General features: G+C 40.8%; 1 long non-coding RNA gene across 2 annotated transcripts in view; it reads left to right on the top strand.

The window, feature by feature from the left end:
- The first annotated feature begins 4,099 nt into the window (after positions 1–4,099).
- The window catches only part of LOC137630079 (uncharacterized), a 31,477-nt gene continuing 26,794 nt past the window's right edge, over positions 4,100–8,782 (top strand). For both annotated transcript variants that reach the window (XR_011041639.1, XR_011041638.1), the window contains exon 1: positions 4,100–4,265. This is a non-coding gene — a long non-coding RNA (uncharacterized lncRNA). The remainder of the gene's footprint in view (positions 4,266–8,782) is intronic.

Raw genomic sequence — 8,782 nt, 5'->3', positions numbered from 1 at the left:
CTCGTTTTGTCTCTTAGTGTTATGCCCATCATTATTCTTTTCATAATTCTTTGAGTTGTAACTAGATATATATATATATATATATATATGGTGTGTGTGTGTGTGTGTGTGTATATGTGTGTATATATATGTATATATATATGTATATATACTATATATATATATATATATATATGTGTGTGTGTGTGTGTGTGTGTAGTACATGTGTGGTTACAGAGAGAGAGAGAGAGAGAGAGAGAGAGAGAGAGAGAGTTGTAACTATATATATATATATATGTATATATATATATATATATATATATGTATATATATATATATATATATGTATATGTATATATATATATATATATGTGTGTGTGTGTAGTACATGTGTGGTTACAGAGAGAGAGAGAGAGAGAGAGAGAGAGAGAGAGATAGAGAGAGAGAGAGAGAGAGAGAGAGAGAGAGAGAGAGAAGTATAATGGATCGCTCAAATAATCTGTCAGTCTTATTGACGAAGAAACCGAGATGAATCCCCCTGCTGCGGCTATATCATTACCAAGTTATTTAAAGCCAAAATAAGGCTTTGATATAAGTATAAAAATGACTTCCGGTTGTAGTTGCTGTGGAATATTAAAGACTTAGTGCCTATTATATTTCAAAGCACTACCACAGCATGTCCATCCTCTTACCTTTGGTAGAATTCTATCATTCCTTCACAAATGTTGACGATAGTTACTCGAGAAGACGTGTATGGGGAGAGAGGAGGTGTTACTTACTTGTTTACTTACTTGTTTTGGGTTTAAATCCAACCCTCCACTGAAGTCGAGTGAACTACTTCTCGGACGGGTCCATATTAATCATCTAACGAAACATTTTCATTATAACTTATACAATTCTTTGATTGTAGCATCTTCCAAATCATATGATCTTGTGAAAAGTAATGTGTTTAGTTTCTTCTTAAATTCAATTTCTCCATTTAGGTCCTTCATTTCAGGACAATTTAGTTGAAATAAGGAGGAGGAATCATTCATTAGTCTTGTGACAAGTCACAGAAGGTTCCCAAGAGACGAAGGTTTCCTTCGCCAACATGCTCCTTATTCATAAACATAGAAATTCGTACGGGCTTTAGCGTATAAATGTAATGACAAAATGAATTAGCTTGTAAGTCAGTTGCTTCAATTATGAAATTATTAGGCTGAATTGCAGAGTGAGAGATACCAAGAGAAAAAAAAAATGCAGAAGTGTTTACATGTAATTCAGGAGGGTAACTTTCCTAATTAATTTCCTTTGCCTGCAATGATTTAGACCTAATGTTTAATAATAAGAATGACCAAAGCTTCATCGTGTAAATTACAAAAGAGATCTTGGTAAAAACCTTTAAAAGTATGTCCTTATAAAGAGAGTGGAAGGAAAGCAGTAAAATCTCACCTAAATTTATTAGAGGATCTCAGGCACCCATTCACGGAAATAACCAAATCCTTTTACAGTGAATTATCTCTTTGGGGAGAAAATATAAACACTATTGTTATAGTAAATGATTATGATGAAAAAAGGGATGAAAGATCAACATTAATTATTGGCACGTCCTTTTGCATCAACTTCTATACTCTATCATTAGCTATAAATTTCCCATCTTAAATATTGTTTATTAATTATTAATTACTTCTCATTTAGTTTATTTAATTTTTATTTCCTCTCTTCTCTGGTATATTTCTACCTTTTGGAGCCCTTGACTTATAGTATCCTGTTTTTCCAATTAGGGTTGTAGCGTGGATGATAATAATAATAATAAATTTATTTGTATATCTTTCTCTATTTATTAGCTAGGTCGTAAACCCCAACTATTCTCAGGAAATAATAATAATAATAATTTATCCATATACCTTTATGTATTAGCTAGGTCGTAAACCCCAACCATTCTCAGGAAAACATACACTCGCATACAGAAGATATTCTCACATGCCAGAGAATAATTCACGGGGCTCTTTCCTCTAAAAATAACCCCTTCCATCTTCCCCGGAACCCCCGCTACTCCAGAAGAGGCCACCCAAGGAGCGGCATCCCCTTGTCCGTAACGTACCGTATTTGCATATCCGAGGGTGTCCCTTGAACAAGTTGAAGGGAGGGAAAACTCACGTCTACTACATCCCAACTTTTCCTTACTATAACATCCCCATTCTTGGGTTTTCCTAGTTTCCTGGTTTATTAAAGTCTCTCTCTCTCTCTCTCTCTCTCTCTCTCTCTCTCTCTCTCTCTCTCTCTCGTTTCTTCCCCCGTTAAGTGTGCAAATTTTCTCTCAAACCGTTACATCCTTCCAATTTAAGGTGTATTTGAGGCTTTCCATTTAACTGTGGTTGGAGTTCATATGAAAAGGATAGATTGAATTGTCAAGATGCAAATGGTTTCCATTCGTCACTGCCTAATGGATGATTAATGCAAATGCCTATAGTAAGACTTAGCAGAAATGCCTAGGTCAAAATAATAGCTTTGATATATATATATATATATATATATATTTATATATATATATACATATATATATATATATATATATTTATATATACATATATATATATATATGTATATGTATATATATATATATATATATATATTTGTATATATATATATATATATATATGTATATATATATGTATATATATATATATATGTATATATATATATATATATACATATATATATATATATATATATACACAGCGTTACAAATGTGTTTTGTTGCCTATAATTTCAAGACTAAAGATTTAGAAAACGAGGGAAAATTATTTTGCCATCTAGGTATGCAAATTAAACTGTGTGGATATTAAATGTGTGAATTCAAGGGGTATGAATGGAACCTTCGGCATTATGTAAAGCCATCCATAAACGACATCTAGTTGTGTGTTTTGTAACGTTCATCCGATAGCAGTTAGGCATTGAGGTAGGAACTGTTAAGAGGCAAATTACTGTGGATTTCACAAAGTACTTAAATTACAATCTTCATGTGAGTTATGGGGGTTAATGTTAAATCGTTGAGTTGCAACAAGGAGTTCCGTAGTTCCACTCTTAACAGTAGTTGCAAGGCATTGTATAGCAAGGTGCAAGAAATGGAGCAATACAAAGTAAAGCAATAGGATCAAGAAATGGGCAGCTATTACTTGATAGGACCCTGTAAACATCCATGCCTACAATGGCCCGTGTGATGTAGTGACGTCACAACCCCTTTATTGGTTTTTTGAGATTATATAACGTTATTTTTTTTTCTCTCTTTTCAAAGTGATTGGAAAGGTGTCTTGATTAATGAGATTATGAGAGAGTCATTATCCCAAACAGTGAAACGATGTGGTATAGTTTTAGAGCTCAGTTCATATGAAATTTCCCTCATAATCAATTCTTTTGTTTCCTACCTGCTATATAATTTCAAGCTTTAGATTTGATAATCCATAGCCTATAATTTGGGTTCCCATGCTGCAAAAAGGAGCCAAAATTTACTAAAAACGGAACTGACCTCAAAACCGGTTATTGTCTCTAGCTACTCATAATTTATTTCTTAACATTCAGTCAAACAACTGTTTCCTGTTTCTGAAATTCTGATATACCTCCATTTTGCCATCTATTGCTTCTTTGTTATAAAACTAATAACTCTGTGAAACTGGTTCAGTTTCGTTATTGAGAATCCGATTTTTATAAATTTAGTATACGAATTAGGCTTTAGCATACTGCTAGAACGTTGAAGATATAATGGATAGTTATTTTATATTTATCATGTAGATTATGAAACCTCGATCATGAATAAACTAAATAATTGAATCTGGAATAGTCCTTTATGAATATGTCGCAATACAGTAGCTTGATACAGTATTTACGTGAATGACGACGGTAATAATTAACAGTGTTTTCATTGTGTAAAGTGAAATTACTATTGTAGCCTACAATATGCCTACTGCTAAAGCATTGGTAGGCTATACGAGTAATAAAGTGTATAAGTATCTGACCTTATCACAGATATTTGGTAAAACATAATAATTCGTTTAAGGTGAAATTGTTTCATACAAAGAATTTTGCTGAAAACTTTGTCTTCTTTAGAATTTGCTATACTGTTGATAACGTAATTTCAGGTGACGCCAATTTTCATCGAGAAAGAACGAATCCACAGTTCCACACTCCGACATCCGTACCACCAGGCAGGCACTAGCGATCACCCCGAGTGCCCTCTTAGTTAAGTGTGGCACGCCTGACATCCTTCTTCCTTGTTTCCCTTTCATCTGCCGCAGTCATCTAATAAGGTAATAGAAAATAGATTGATAGGAAGTTTGTGAAAGTTATGTACTATTTGGCTGCAAGTTTTACTGTTTGTTGATTGTATTGGGTGTGCACTTTTGTTGTTTAATGTCGAAATTGCTCTGGATCCTCAAGGCTTATGGGGTGTGAGTATGTTTTGTACGCCCGGTACCTGGAATTCTCAGGTAAATACTGAAATCCCCTTGAAAATTGCCGAAATCCCCCACAATATCACTGCAAACCATTAGAAATCGATAAATATGTGTTTTTATTAAAATACTGTACGTTATTTTTATGTTTTTAGCATTTATATTTTTTATATATTTGCACGTGGAACCTTGGCTAGGGGTTGTGACCTGGGAAGGGGATCCACTAGGGGTTGTGACCTGGGAACTACTAGGTTAGGTTAGGTGGGTTTGTTAGGGTCTGTACCCTTTTATATATTGTGTATATATAAAAATGCTTTTAAATACACATTTTATTAGATAAATTTACTAAAAAATAATGTATATTAATAAAAACATTATTTATCGATTTCTAAGGGTTTGCAGTGAGATTGTAGGGGATTTCGGTAATTTTCAAGGGGATTCCAGTAATTCGTGGCCCCCTTGTATGCCATGTATAAATGCGAAACACTTGTATGGAGGTTTTGTTTACTAGTGGTACTTTTTGTGTATACTGGGACAGTTTAGGGAAATGTAGCTCATAGTTTAGGCAAATGTAGCTCATAGTTTAGGCTAATATTACTGATTTCAATATTCCGTACTTGAACACATTTAAACTTCTGAGGGAATTTGAAGATATTTGGTAATGGTAGCCTATCATAATTTAATTTCCTGCCATATACGGTACATGACTCACCTGCATTTTATAACTAGTTTTGGCTATTATTATGCTCCTCTGACTATTATTCCTGGTGCAAACCCATTTTTACCTTCCTAATATTAAACAATTAGGTATTGGTGCATCATAGGGCAATATTTGTAAGATGGCATCTTTTTAACTTGAAAAGGTGGCTAATTGTTTACAACACCACGCTCTCCATTTACTTCAAAATACCTGTAATGCAATCCTGCAGTTCTCATCTTCTTGCTCAGTAATTAGGTGGTTATTTAAATTCTGGGAAAGCAATACAGTGGTACCTCTACATTGCGTGTCGAAAAATTCGGATACAACCGGTACGACGAAAATTGCTTACTTCGTGTGTCGAAATAAAATTCGGGTGTAGAGTCGAAAAATTGCTCGAATTTTACTTCGGGTGTTGGAAAATTCGGATGTAGATACGTTCGTGTGTAGAGGTTCCACTGTAATTAGCAAGATATGTTGAGGAAGGGTCAGGGGTTATAAAAAGAAAATAGCTCAGTTTCCTCACCAAACGACTTGGAACTGACTTGTCAACATAGTCAACCAAACAGAATTCGTGATGCCAGCGTACATAAACAGAAGTTTGTGATGCCAGCGTACATTTGATGTACTGTATATTCAAAATATACTTAATCAAAAATTGAGTGATTACTCAAAAGTGTCACTATTTGTAAATTGCATATTTTATGGACACTTTTGAGTAATAAATCCATTTTTAATTAAGTATTTGTTCCGTAACCGAAATACAAACCACGCTACTGTATTTACATAGGGTTTACTTTCGGCGTAGCTGAAATTGACGAGCCATTAGATTTTAACGAGGGTTTACTACCCCCCCGCTAGTTAGCAGGGGTAGGGGAGGGGTAGCTTGCTACCCCTCCCCCCTCACACACCGATGAAATGTCTGGCTTCACTTTTGGCTCGGACGATGTACAGACGTGCCTGTCTTCGTCCTCGCTTGGCAGCTATTATATGTTTTGTCTTTACTTAATCACTTACTTTTCTTATACTCTGTATATATGTAAACATATTTTTGTTTATGCATATATTTGAGTATAGAAATCAGTAAGTTTCCTTTTCAGAGTTCATGCTTGTGTGTGTAGTTTATGATACCTCCGTGGAGCGGCAGTTAGGCCACCACTGTGTAATTTCATGGGTCGCGATCGAGTTTGACTACAGTCTCTCTCTCTCTCTCTTGAGGTCGTTCACCCTTTACTACGTTTTACCTTTACTACGTCCCGGGTAGCTTCCTTCCCGTGTCGGATGGGGTTGCTACGCCGTACATATCTCAATTAGTTTATGAATCTAATTGTATTTGTTAACTTTTCAGCTTTTTGTGGAACGCTTCCTTTCGGGGTTTTCATTCTTTCTTTAGTGAACATTCATATTTGAATTACATAATTATAATTGTTATAATTCTGTGTTTGTTACAGCTCTCCCGTGAGTGTAAGTGGAGTTGAGGGCACGTGCCTGTTGTGTAATTCTTGTGTTCTTTTCCCTCGGGATTACTCTTCGGAGTCTTCCCGGGGGAATGAATGTTAACTAATTACTTTTTTATTTTTGTCACAGTTAACGATCTAGTTTCGTTTATATAACGTGACAACGAAGCGAGCTGTCTTGTTGGGGCCTGGGGAGCCTGCTGTTGTTGCCTCCCCTATAGAACTTCGTCAGGGGCGTGTCTCCTTCTCCTGGAAGTGCTCCCGTGACGACTGACAGCTCTTCAGTTCATCTTAGAACTCTCAGGAGGCTCGCCTCCTTGGGTGGGTAACTTCCCTTCCGAGGGAAGGTTCCCTGTCCAGGCTTGAGTTTTTCCCTTCGGGGGGAACTCCTCTTACCTTATTTTTGTTCCTGGTCCTCCGGCGGTTATGCTCTTGGTGCTGAGCGACTGTTTTTGTAACCTTGCTCAAGGGGCTGAGCGGTTGCAAGCTCGGACCATGGAATTCGTGCGACTATGCTCTTGGTGCTGAGCGGTCGCACCTGCAGCTACGCTCAAGGGGCTGAGCAACTGCAGGAACCCCTCTTCGGAGGATTGCTCCTTTTAGGTCACTTGCTGACCCGTCTCTTCTACGAAGTGTTCCTCTTTCGTTCGCGAGGGAGGACACTCATAGAGACTCCTCTTCGGAGGACTCTTCTGCTGTTGTTGTTGCTGAAGGCTCAGTCCCCTTCGGCGGGCATCTGAGCCCTACGGTCTCTCCTACGAATGCTTCTTCCCCGGGGAGGAGTTCACCACAGAGACTCCTCTTCGGAGGACTCCGTCTGCTGTTGTTACTGTTGCTGAAGGCTCAGTCCCCTTTGGGGGGCAGCTGAGCCCTACGGTCTCTCCTGCGAGTGCTTCTCCCCCGGGGGGAAGTTCACCACAGAGACTCCTCTTCGGAGGACTCCGTCTGCTGTTGTTGCTGAAGGCTCAGTTCCCTTCGGGGGGCAGTTGAGCCCTACGGTCTCTCCTGCGAGTGCTTCTCCCCCAGGGGGGAGTTCACCACAGAGACTCCTCATCGGAGGACTTCTCCTGTTGTTGTTGCTGTTGTTGCTGAGGGCTCGGTTCCCTTCGGGGACAGCTGATGCCAACGGTCTCTTCTGCCAGTGACTCTTCCCCTCGGGGGAGTTCACGATCAGACTCCTCTTCAGAGGTCGGAGGGTGTTGCGCCTGTCCGAGGTCGTCTTCATCTTTATTCGACGTTCTCCGCAGAGGACCCTCCTCGACGAGTACCGACCGTTGCAGCTGCTCTACTCCTGCCAGACCTTCTAGTCTTCATCTCCGTTCCTGGACGCAGATGCGCAGTGGGCGCCAACACACCCCGTTTACAACTGGCACCGGTCCCTTCGGGGCTAAGGGGCTTATTCCACAGTGTGGGTAAGTCCCTTAAGTGCCAGGTTTTTCCTGCGCGCGGGCGCTTTAGCGCTCGCCTGCTGTGGACCATGATCTCCGGTAGTTGATTCTCGCCGTAGATTTTCTTCCTGCGCGCCAGCGCTCACCTGTGCTTCTGTCCTTCTGTGCGCCAGCGCACATCTGCGCGCCCTTTCCTGCTACGTGCCATGGGCGCCAACGGCTTCCTGAACGCCCACGATCGCCTGCTTGCCAGCGCGCTTCGGCGCTCCCCTTCCTGATGCTCCTGCGCGCCTTCTGATTAGCGCGATGTGCGCTAACGTTCGCCCTCACGCCCACGATCTACCAGATCTGGGCGCAGGCAAGGAGATTTCCTTCGCCTTCTCGCCGACGATCTTCTGTAGTCTCTTACGCGTCGGCGATCTCCTACGCGCCCGCGCGATTCTTCGCTTGCGTGCAAGCGTTTTTTTCGCTTGCCAACGCGCCTTCGCTCGCCAGGACGCGCCATCGCCCGCCTACGCGCCATCGGTCTCCCGGCCGCCTGCGCACCCATGTTCGCCCGCGCGCGAACCAACGATTTTCCATCGTGCCAGCGCGATTCCCGCCAGTAAGCCATAGCTCGCCAACGCGCTGTCGCTCGTCTACGCGCCATCGCTCGCCTGCGCACCATCGGATTCCGGCCGCCAGCGCTCGCCCTTCCAACCGCGCTCGCCCTTCCAACCGCGCTCGCCCTTCCAACCGCGCTCGCCCTTCCAACCGCGCTCGCCCTTCCAACCGCGCTCGCCCTTCCAACCGCGCTCGCCCTTCCAACCGCGCTCGCCCTTCCAACCGCGC

Source organism: Palaemon carinicauda, chromosome 38 (assembly GCF_036898095.1).
Source record: "Palaemon carinicauda isolate YSFRI2023 chromosome 38, ASM3689809v2, whole genome shotgun sequence".
In the NCBI taxonomy this organism is placed as follows: Eukaryota; Metazoa; Arthropoda; class Malacostraca; order Decapoda; family Palaemonidae; genus Palaemon; species Palaemon carinicauda.
This window is presented reverse-complemented; position numbering and strand designations above follow the sequence as displayed.